The sequence below is a fragment of the Anser cygnoides genome, chromosome 3 (assembly GCF_040182565.1).
Source record: "Anser cygnoides isolate HZ-2024a breed goose chromosome 3, Taihu_goose_T2T_genome, whole genome shotgun sequence".
NCBI lineage: Eukaryota > Metazoa > Chordata > Aves > Anseriformes > Anatidae > Anser > Anser cygnoides.
The window spans coordinates 32,033,465-32,046,264 of NC_089875.1; positions in this window are offsets into that span (position 1 = coordinate 32,033,465).

Sequence of the window (12,800 nt, forward strand, 5' to 3'; positions counted from 1 at the left end):
TCTTGGGGTCTACAATCCAAACAAAACACAAAGGTGTTAGGTATAACTGATAGAGCTGATAAAAATTCCCCATACTAGCAAATTCTTGACACGTAGAGAGAGAGAGGGATAGGCTGACCTGAGGTAGTTTCCAAAACTGTGAAGCATTCAGGAGCATAAATTCTGTGACCCTCCACCTGCAGACTACACCAGCTGATCACTAAACCAGAAACTAGTTTCCAGGAATGGGAATTTTCCTTCCTTGACTACTTTAGGAATAGGGGAAATTAAAGTGTAAGAGAACCACCACAACCTTCCATCACCATCCAGTCATGCCAAAGCGTAAGTTAATGTCAGCCAAGCTATGAATGTCTCAGAGTATGGTAATTTTCAGGAACGAGACTTTGTGGCACTGGCACCTGGATACAAGGGTTCAAAGTGCCTAAGGGCAGTCTCTGTCTAAGTCTCAGACCACAGTCAACAGAGTTTGTATCTGAAATGACAGCCAGTTCTGTTGGGTGCTTCTGCACAAGCTTCAGTCCTGTGATGAGTACTGCCCTTTCCAAGCAGCTAGTTCACAAGGTAAAGGAAAGGATTATTATGGTACATTGCTAAGAAAGACTTTTTTTTTTTGGTACTAAAAGGAGAAAAGATTAAAGTGTTCACAACACAAATATAATTCCTTATAGCAACTACTTAATCCTGCAGTTTATTTCAATTTCCTCCACTTATCCTAAAACTAAACTGTGCATTTACTCTGAAAATTTTATTCTTGGCATTATTTATTCTCTGTTCTCCTCTAACCTCAACTCTCAACTCTAACTTTGACTCAGGTTTTCTAAATATACTTAGAACTCAGTACTTGGAAGGTGATTTTTGCTTGGTGTCTCAATTTGCTTTGCAAACATTAGCAAACTCAGCCCATGGTATTTCCAGAAATCAGGTACTACATGAGGAGTTAAGGAAGTTTTTGACAGAGTCTGCAAAACTGCTCTCTTCACTTCCAGGACCTGTACCGCCCCCCCCCCCCCCCCCCCTTTTTTTTTTGCATAGCATACAGAATATTTTGTGCTACAAGAGCAAAATTGCACTAAATCACCTTGCTCTTGTAACTGAAGTGAAACTGCATACTACTGCTAATCAGAAACAGTTCAATAGTATTTCACTGATAAAATGCTATCTTGTCTGTTCTAGAATGTGTTGATTTTGATTGAATTCTTTCTGTAGAAAGCATTTTGAAGTGATTTGATGTAAAAATGTAGTGTCTCATTTTGATTTTCTAATTTGGTTCTTTTCTGACATTTTTTTGGACAGAAGTGAATATGTTTAAAATACATTTTACTTCAGAAATACAAATTATTATGATGTGGTAGTTAATGTGCTTTAATACAGACCTTTTGAAGTTTAAAAATAATATTTTTTGCTAAATTTTATCACTTCATAATTCATAATGTATGCAAATCAGGGAAATATCGTTGAAAAATTGGAATTTCCATTGAAATGCAAATTCTAGTTTTGTGAAGACCATGTGCTCATTTAATCTTAGGAGGGCCTTATAGTCAGGTCCAAACTAGAAGCTTTGTCTATTGTGATTCTAAGCCCATTGCTTACATTCATGCAGCCACCATCTCCATTCTGCACAGAGTGTCTCCTCCACGGTCTGAAGAGCCTTTCCAACATCCCCAATACAAAAAGAACTGAGACAAAACAGGAAGAGGTTGCAGAAAAAAATGGAAAATGTATGGTTTTTTTCTTCTGAGTTTACAGCTACTAAAAACTTTGAAATGTGGTTCAATCTGGAAAAGTATTCAGTCTCCATTACTCTTCAAACCTAAAGTGGGAGATATGTTGCTCCATTCTCTTAAAATTCCTACGAAACTGAAATCTTAATTTATGCTGTGGCAAAATAACAGTTATTAAAAAGGAGGTGTGATCACTTTAATTTCATATTGGAATGTGATGGATTGGTTGGTACAAAGGGAGCATAGCACACTTACTCATTCAAAAATCAGTAAACAAACAGTAGGGCACGCAAGTTAAAAAGGAAAGTGGCTTGAGAATATAACTGGTAAATATGGAAGTAAACCGTGCTGTCAGCCAGTTGAGACGTCTCTGGAAGCAAGTGGGTCAGACAGCACCAAAACATATGGGATCAGTCTTAAGCATGAGGTATTTATAATCAAGTAAGACATGAGCTTCACAGCACCTCCCATGTTCACCAGGGATCACAGTGTGACTGGAATTGACACACTGATTCTTAACAGTTGGGTAATACACAGTGCATCAAAATAAAGCAGGTACAAATATGTGTGGGGAGAATGAATGCAAACATAAATGGTGTGATTTTTTTTTTCCCCAAAGTGCTGAATACTCACAGATGTCCCTTGAGTCAATGATGCTGAAAAGTTTGGATTAGATAATGAAGGCACCTGGCTTTACAGGCAGAGGAGTGGATGCCTATTCTCTAACAATTTCTCTGATGTTTCTGCAGACATATTTAGAATATAGAAAATGCACAGGGAGTGGTCCCTCCAAGCTACCTAAATATATTTGCACATGACAGGATGTCAGAGATTTTCAGCCCAAGACACTTCTTTCTACAGTCATCCTTCGTACATTTTGTTGTTTTTTACAACGACAGCTTTAAAATCAGAATGGCCTTTTCTCATTTAAATTCTTATCCACTGTAGAATTATCTCAAAGCTCATTTTTAAAGGTCATGGTTTATCAGATTAGCATCATGAGGACACAGTCAGACATGAGGTATCCATAGAGAAAGCATCACCAAGGAAAGGTGAGGGTTTCCTTTTTAATCCTGACACCACATATTAATCCCAGCTAGAGACAACTAATGCTCAGGTAGGGATGTGTGGAAGCTAGCAAAGTGCACAGACTCAGCAGAACCTATGGCTCGGATACAAGACTAATTTTAGAGCTGAAATGCTGTTTTTTCCTAAATAAAGCAAAGACTTATGGGGAAGATGAGGAAGCGCAGGAGGAGAACAAACAATATTTACTTGGAGCTGTGGAGAGTAGACTTTTATTCAGGCACTAAAAATGAATAGATGGAATTGAAAGAAGAAATTCCAAGCAATAAATAAGAAACCAAATGTGACTAGTTTCTTTTTATGTTATCTTGTTATCAAGCAATATGATTATCCACTGAGCTCATCACCCTAAAGGATGTTTGGTAGCTTGTATGCCAATTTAGAATATGAGGGCTTACACTGTCAGTACAAATCCGTGTGCAAATAATCAGTGGTGCTCATAATGTCCTTTAATATCTGTCAGTTTTTGTTCAGATGTTGGGGTAGAGATATGAATATCCGAGGGTCTCTTTCATGTGCCCTTAATCTGAGAGCAATAAAGTAAGGAACGATAGTACATATTACCTGAAGGTATGCCTGAAGTTAGTGTGAGCAGATCACTAGCACAGTCTGCAAGGAATAGTTCTTCCATTTGCAGAACATACAGATATTGATGGAGAGAAAATTCTGGTTTGGTTTTGTTTCTGGAGCTCTTCTGCACTCCCAAAACACTATTCATTGGTCTGTCGATACTGTCAATAGTGTTCGCATGTAAGTACAGAGGAAGATTACTTCAAGATGAAGAATAACATTCCCATTCAAGAGAATTTTTAAGGCTTTGCTTCTTTCTCTGGTGGGATCTTAGTATTGGCTTTCTCAGAGACAATCTTAACCTGAAGGATGTTGTGAATGCCTTGAGAGATATCCAGATAATTTCAGCCTCCGAGAGAGAAATTCTTTGCTATCAATGCAGCATGAATAGAAAGACTAGGGAAAAGGGGGAGCCCCATTAGAAGAGTTTGATTTTAATAAGAGGATGATGAAGTTAATTAAAGCTCAGTGCCTGTGAGCAAAGCAAAGAAGAGAGTACTTTGGGGTTTTTCCTTTTGCTTTGCTCCAGCTGTTCCTATCTCCAAGCCAAGTACGTGAGCCAAAATGACACAAGCTGGCAGCTTTTTATAGCAAAGGGGATCATCTGTTAAATGGTTAGGTTGGTTTTGTTTTTCCATAAGATGATGGGGAATATAGTTTCAAAGTTTTTAACAGGAATTTAGCCAAGCAGTTCTCATAGCTTTTTAGCCTCTCTTTTCATTCTCCTGACTGTAAATTATACAATGAAATCCCTTTCCCTCAAAGCACCTCTCATGTCTGTAGTTACTCATCAGTTTCTCCTTTGTCTGTATCAACTTTAACCTATCTAAGCATTTTGTGAGTTCTGTGCTTTCATTTATAAGTTGATTATGCATTTAAAAAAAACACCGTGCCCTAGCGAAGAGGCATTTGGGCATGCAAATTAGCTAATAATTGGCTAGGTCCTTAAAGATGTTAAGATACAAAATTCTGTTGATTCTCACCTTTGGCTTCTTTCTGAAATAAATCCTCTGGTTATCTAGCTTACAATAGTTCTCATTCCTGTGGGCAGTGGGAACACAACATAGGTGACTCCCTCCAATGGCTAGGTCAGCTGGGCCCATGTTGTCCTTTCAGCTGAACCATACCACAAACAGGCTGATGCATAGGCTGGTATGGACTGAAAGTTTCAAATTTCTCAATGTTTAAAATCTGTTTCTCCAAAGTGCTGAATAATTTTTGAAAAAGCCTGAATGTGCTGAGAGTTACTTAAGAGAAAGAGCATTGGTATATTTAGCTTTATCTATGAGCTATTTATTTAGCTTGTAGTTGGCCCCATAACTGATTTGATGCCAAAAGAAATTATTGACATCAGTGGACTTGCTGCTGTTTTGCTTTAAAGTATATAAAAGGCAAAGCAGGTCTGTGGTCTGTCCTGTAGTCTTTTCTCTCATAGTTATTCATCTCTCTTTATGCTGTCTTTGTCCAAGACAGTTCCATCAAAAGTTGGAATTCAGTCAGCCCGTCACTTTCCCATACTTGCCTTTCCTGCTGATTCCCCTCATTCTCACGCATTCAAATCAGAGTGTCAGGTGTGCTAAGACAGCCTCTAAAAACTGCATGGAGGTATTTCCACTGGGCTGTACCTTCAATACAAACTGTTCAACCATCAGTTGTCCTCCAGGGATCCAAATGAATTTATATAGTGGCAACATGTCAGGATCTTTAAGCTCTGCATTGCACAGTGAGGCACCTAAAATGGTCTTGACTGGGAGAATTCACCAAGTTATTAACAGGAATTAAGAAAATCAAGAATTCTACTAAATTCTCCTCCTGGCAGTCCTCAGCTTCAATAGAAGTCAACAAATTTCAACTGGTTGGAGGAAACTAGAGGGATAAGATGATTCCAAATGGATGGCAATCAAGAAAGGCAGCTTCTGGTATACTCAGCTGTAAACAACCTAGCTAGCAGATTAGTTTGCAGTACAACACAAGAAATCAAGCAGTTTGTCAATGTCCCTTTAAATATCAGAGGTCCTAACATTTGAAAGCAATTAACGGTGATATTTTGTACGAAACTAGATGATACCTTTACCCTCCATAAACTGCACTGGGACACATTAGGTTTCTGGGAGAGGAATGACTAGACAGCATGGCTGAAATGGCAAAAAGCCTGTGCACTAAATTTTCAAAGCCTTTGGAGAAAGACACTGAAAGCAGAAAAAAAATACTTTGCAATGCTGAATTACAAAAAATAAACACACACACACAAAACGCAACCACGAACTGGGATCTGTCCACCAAAGTCAAAGTGCTAAAAGACAAGGGTATAAATAAGGAAGATTGGTTTTTGTACTTTCACTCTGTGGTTTTAAAAAGGCAATTGCAAAGCAGGCCATCTTTGTTGTCTTCTTGTCCATCACACGTGACCAGCCTTCAAAGCCAGTGTATGTTGCAGTTCTTCAAAAGCTTTGTGCATTGTTTTTTGTATGATTGGAATGTCATAATTCACTCTGACTATGTCAATTCCTAGAAGTCCTTCTGAGAGGACAGAACCTTCCACACATAACTATTACAAAGACTTCAATTAGTCCAAATTGCAGCTTCCTTTAGAGGACATCAGACACTTTGGGGTGTTGTGACAATATTACTTATGGCAGCTGGATTAATGAAAGTGTATCATATGAGGCTGAAAGAGTATCTGACTCCTGAAGAGTCAACTAAACTAACCATGTTGCAATTTTTTCAAGATCTGTTCCACATTATTGTACAAGTCCTTCCTTCCTTCCTTCCTTCCTTCCTACCTTCCTTCCTTCCTTCCTTCCTTCCTTCCTTCCTTCCTTCCTTCCTTCCTTCCTTCCTTCCTTCCTTCCTTCCTTCCTTCCTTCCTTCCTTCCTTCCAATTAGAGTGAGTCCAGAGTTGGGCCACGAGATGTTCGGAGGGATGGAGCACCTCCCTCTGAAGACAGGATGAGGGAGTTGGGGTTTGTTCAGCCTGGAGAAGAGAAGGCTCTGGGGAGACCTTAGAGTGGCCTTCCAGTACTTAGTGTAACCGCACTGAGTTTGCACAGTCTGGAAAGACAGGCTTTCACCCAGTTTTAGGGTGGAGTTTGGAAACCATAGAACATCATCATATGGCAAAATCTGCTGGGAGACTAGAAGCTGTAGTTCCACTCTTTTGATTAACATATGAAAACTTTTTGGAAAGGTTTCAAAACACATCCCAACATACAAACATTAGGTGGGAAAATGCTGAATATCTTTTGAATAGTCAATTCAAGACACTGTATCTTTTTATTTTACATACACAAATGTCCAAATAATTAGCCTGACACCATGAATATCAGGAGCCAATCTTACTCTTAACCATTAAATTTCATTGTGATTTTATGCTGACCATTTATTCTTCCTGAGACCCTACTCCCTTTTGTAAAATGAAGATTATCATACAGTGCCATATCTCTTAGAAGGTGAGACATGAAGATAGCACATTAAAAATTGTGAGGCACTCAGGAATCATTCTAGATGGAGTAGACGGAGGTCTAGTAAAATATTTACAATATATTACTAAGTCCAGCACATTGCTGTTTTTACAGCAATGCTCAACCTTTTCAGTAGTAAATTAATCATCTACTTTACAGTACTGTAAAGTATTCCAGGCAGTTTTAAATAATTCCCTCCACCAGATTCTCAGATCATACAATGTCATCAGGACTAGCAACAGATTGGACTGGTAGTCCCTACCCCAGAGAACCCAGAATCATTTCCATTACACAGCAAAGAACTGTCCTTGTCTCCTTGATCCTCTAATCAAGGAGATCAGGACAAAGAAAGCCAGATGAAAATATAAATAACTGGTGGATGGGTTGCTCTCATTTTTCTGTCATAATTATTAATGATTCTTTAATCTTAACATTATGACAGTGGAGACTTTCATTCTGTATCAGTCTAATCTGCTATATAGCTAATATTATTTGGGAATTGGTAATCCAAAAGCAGAGAGGTAACACCTGGTAGCATAGCTTGCCATTCTGTGCTACTTGTTCTCATTTTGACAGCTGTATTAGAGGAGAGAAACTGGAAGCCCCCTCCCCCCCCCCCCCCCCCCCCCCCGTTATCCAGAGATCTGGATAATTTTCCATCTCAATTCCAAATGTGTAGGTCTGCAATATCAAATGGCACTGCAATCCAACAACTGACACTCATTTTGTGCAAGGTTTTCCTTAACCTATAATGCATAAGATATCTTCAGATTACTTGAAGGAAGGGAGAACAATTTTATGGGTACAGAGTACTGTCTTTTCAGAATTTTAGCCATGGTTTGCTGTTTCTATAAGAAAATGAAGTCTCAAAAACATCTGTCAGAATGTAGGTTATCAACTCCTCGGTTACCAAGCAAACAAAGCAAGATCAACATTGCAATTAGCAAGTTATATTTACACAGGTTATCAGTATTCTTAACGCAGCAACTGAGAAAGCAGGCACAGCTCTATTTTGTTCCATGGATTTCTTTCCTACATGTAGCTGAAGTGGCTAATAACAGTCACTACAGACTGATAACATTATCAGCTTTTCTGAACGTCTTCAAGGAAATGGTACTCAAAGGTAATAAAAGAGGCAAGTAGTCTGTGTGATGAGAGCAGTGCTATCAACTTTAAAGTATTCGAGTTCCAGAGATGGACTACTGTGCATCTTGTAGTTAAAACACTGGCCAAGAAAACAGAATAGGACACAAAGACCCAGAACAGGGTATAAGGATTTAGAGTAGAGTACTGGTTGTTCTGTGACCTTGTACTTCCCAGACTTTACCTGCCATTATGTCTTTAAGGTAAACACTGTCTTTTCCTATCTGTTTGTGTGAAGATAGCACCATGAATAATAGGGTTCCTCTTTCACGTGTGACCTCTTAACACCAATATACTGAGTGAGCTTGAAGTTTTCTTGTAGGTCCCACATCCAAACCAAAAATATATCAGTGAAATTTATAAGAAAAGTATGCCATGAAATTGCTAACACTGGAGAAAGAAATAAAGATATTAGTTGAGTATCTTTCATCAATGCCAAATTCCCTGGCACTAAATTCATAACTCACAGTGTATTGTTTCAAGACAAAATGGAAATTTTATATATAAATGAAAGCCTAGAAATTATTTTTATCCTCAGAAAGTCTAATAATCATCTCTTTCAAAGATGAAGGGAAATGACTGATCATCCATTGAAAGCAATGTAATTGATCCATATAACGAAAGATGTAGTGGGGTGAAGACTTCAACAGTGATGAAAGAAAGAAAAGCCTAAGTAACAAACATGAAAACAGCCAAAGAAACACAAGGTCAGAACATTATGCAGATTACTCTGGTGAGGCTTGTAACTCAACCCATAAATTTAAAGGATGGTGTGCACCAATTATTTCGATTTTATACTGCTTTTGAAATGAAACAGCTCAGAACTGATAAAGGTGTAAACTCCATCCACTGCTTGTTGCTGAAGCATTTAATCAATGCTTTACTAATCTTCCCATCCCTGTCTGAACTCTGTTTGACTTTTCACAGTAAAATCAATGAAACACTTCTAATCATTAATACTCATTCTCCTCCTGGAGTGAAACATTTGGAGATATAATTATGGCTAGAATTTCATTTTCCAAATTATAGTTTCTCCTTCAAAGACTAGAAGTTTCTAAGTTCGTAGTGGAGGCCAAAGTCAAAGTCAAGACAAAACTATTCAACAGAATACTTTATCTGGGACCTGGGCTGTCTATGAGTGTTGTCCCATAATCTTGACTTGTAACAATATTATAAAATCCATCAAAATATCTGGAGTTCAGTTAGATTCATCTCTGCCTTGCCATCTATGAAGAACCTTTCTGGCTAATACTGTGCAATGGAAGATAAACATTGCTTCTCCACACCTTTCTTCATTAAAGGGATTTTTTTTTAAATACTTTGACTAAATGTTTTGGATGGTTTGAGCTCCGCACAAGTGATCCCACATCCCAGGGGTAAAAAGCTCCAGAGCCAGCAGCGTGGAATGCACTAATTCAAGGCAATTTTCTTTCAGATCGTTATTAACTCTAGATGAATGAAAATAAAAGGGACTGAAAACTCTTTCTCATCTTCCTACCTCCCTTCCCCTCAGGGTATTGACTGTCTTCATCACTTTCCAGGTAACATCTCTTGTACTTAACTAAACTATTACCAAATCTTTTAATCCTTTGGATATATAATCTCCTTCTCAATTATTATGACAACATGCAAATCCCAGAGTGGATTTCTTGTTACACTTGCATTTCAAGATCAAACTGTCAGCTGATCTCATGAGTTAATAAAAGGATATGAAAGGAATAGATTAATTTCATTTATTATGAATTCTTTATTGAGACTTGTCTTACAGTCAGGGGTGACTGAAGCCTACTACCACTTTGAACATTACAGTGCTCTTTGCCATGTAAAGGCAAACCTAAAAGATTCTTCAATGCAGACTAAAATGTGGGGCAGATTACATTTCATCTTGAAATACTTCATACAGATTGTTCTCTGACCGTGTAGATTAGAGACTTGCTGGAGTATCCTTGCAGTCTTCCTGCCCACACAATCTGTTTTCTTTTCCACAGGAGAAGTGTGAAGACAGGGCCCCTGAACCCAGGAGCTGGGAATAGCAGGCTTTTATAAATCTGTAGGCTGGCCTTTGAAGTAAATAAAATCACATGCACTGAATTGGTGAAACAAGCAAGGAAGCTCTGCTGAGGCATTTATGCTAGGCACTGCAGGCTCACAGGTCTTACTCTGACGGTTCAGATTTAATGCAGACTTAACCACACTCACGCTAAGTGGCAGCACTTGGATCATTACGGTTGATTCCTTCCATGTTTTGCTCCTTTTGTAAATGCTCATTCTCCCTCTTGGACAAGTGCCCCACAAGAACTCTACATTCTGCTTTCCACAAAGTGGAATATATGGGATTTGTAGAATTTACATGAAGAACAGCAGTAGGTTCTCTGCTCCTATAGCATCACTCAGCACTTTTCTCAACCCAGGATTAAATCTGTTCTTAATCAGAGGTCACTTGTTGGCAAAAGTAATGGATTGTGCCCACTGAACCCTCTTGCCAGAATGTGGAGTTCTTGTGGAGCATGTGGAGCTCATCTGCACCAACACTGATGCAGCCACGATAAATAGGTGATTCTTGATTAACAAAGACAGAATCATAGAATCATTTAGATTGGAAAAGACCTCTAAGATTTTCTAGTCCAACCTTTAACCTAGCACTGCCAAGTCCACCATTTGATGGTGGACATGGTATAATTTTTCAGTGGGCCTCAACATCTTATTACAAACTGAGCTATAGCTATAGCCTGGTGCTACAACTGCACTGGCAGAAACCACTGCTTCAGCAATCAAACGTTTATTTTTTTTCCCATTGCACGTAATTTTTTGTCTGTAAAGTGAGCAGGTGACAGAGACCAGACCATAATTCTGCACATTAAGAGACTCAAATTCCATTCTCAGCTCTGCCAGTAGCTTACCTCATGCGAGTTATGACTGTTCCTTCCTTAGCCACTGTCATCACTACTCCTGTAAAAGTCAGCTTCTGTGTCAAAAAGCTGACAGCAAGCCTACCCACTGCTCTGTAAAAAACTGGAAAAATGATGCTTTGAGCTCATTAAAGGTTGGTCAGAGCTCTTTAGTGCTCAAGTCCTATATTTGTAACCAAGGACAGATATAAACTGACAAAAACTTTGCTTCTATTTTCTGGTATCTTTTAACTTATGGCATTAACTTGCTTTATATGCGTGGTCCTTCCTTAGAATAAATAGTCCCATCAGCTTAATGACACAGGGGAAGGGAGAATGTCCACGTGCAACACACTGCCTGCTTTTTAGCAGCCACGCATACCTGATATTTTAGGAAGCCAACTGACTTTGCATCCTCATTCTAGAAAAGATCTTTCTGTGTTTATTTACCGCTGCCATAAGCAAAGTGTTGCTTTTCAGTCTAAAACCTATTTATACAAGCATGAACAACAGAGGCACACATAAGTAGAGATTAGAAGTTCACATTTTTAAATTATCATAAGGTCTTATTGCAGCTGACAAAAAGCCAGGAAACTGACAGCTAAGAGCTGACACTCCTCGTATCACATTCTGTCAGATTTTGTGTGCGCATGTGTGTATACAAGTGTGACTTTTCCTTTCTGGGCTTCTTTAATGTTAATTTTTAAAAGGGACTTGAATGCTGAAACAAACTTGAGAGACAAGAACATGAACGCAAACAGACAGTGTTCTTATAAACAATAATGGCAACACCAGCAGGCACCATCCGCTGTAATTATCTTGACATGGTGCTGTACCTCTGTCTCCCAGGGCTACTTACATGACATTTTTAACCACAGTGCCAATGGCTTTCTCTTTTTCCTCCCTGCTCCATTTATATAATGCCGTTCGGCCTCAGTATTGCACAGTCCACCCCACTCCATTTTGGGTAACGTGGCTATGTCAGAGCAGCCTGATCACAGACCACAGGAGGCGACGTAGCAGGCCACAGAAGGTAGCAGGCCACAGAAGGTAGCAGGCCACAGAAGATAATTTGGTGCATCGCAAGCAGGGAACAATCATTATTTTTCCCTGTGAAGATCGCCACCCAAAGGCCTCAGAATACTTCACAGAGATTAAACATCAGTGAAGCTTCTCGTAATAAAGAGAAGCAGTGATTATTTCGTGCAGGCCCACGGAGCTGCCATACGACCACCCGACCTCCCTCAGCAGAAGGCCACACTCCCCAGAGAAGGTGGGCTTCCCAGGGGCAGGGCAAGAGCTCTGGGAGCAGGGGGCAAGCCCAGGGTTGCCTCATCTGGCAAGAGGACTCCCTTGTTAAGGAGGCTGGAAAGGTTTGCAATATTACAGCTTCCAGAGCAAGGCTCCAGTGGCCAAAGGCTTACACACACCATTAGCGGGAAAACAGCCAGGGAACAATGAAGAAATCACTGTTCAAGAACACCGTTACTGCCGAGGGTGATACAGCCTCCCAGCAATGATGACCCTGGGTTTTTGTGTACTGCTAGACACTTAACATCAGGATGCCGGAATATCTGTGGAAAGGAAGATTTAACCAAAGCGTAGATTTAAGATTGCATAAAGTAAAAGAGGACTGACAGATTTGAAGTGACTAAATGTCTCCACATATTCTTTTTCCCGTCTGCTGATCTTTTTCTGATATTCCCAGGTTTAGAACTGAAAACAAGGTGGGACTGTTTCACAAGTGCTATCCAGTCAGCAGCAGGCAAGGATTGATCTGTAAATTCAACTTACCCTTTCCTTCTCCCTTTTCCTCCAAACACATTGATTCTTAATACCATTGTGTTTCATTACAAAGTAATTTAATTTGTTTTCTGTGGCCACCCCTAGGATTCTTTCAGCCTTGCTTCTTTTTCATTTATCTGTCTTCA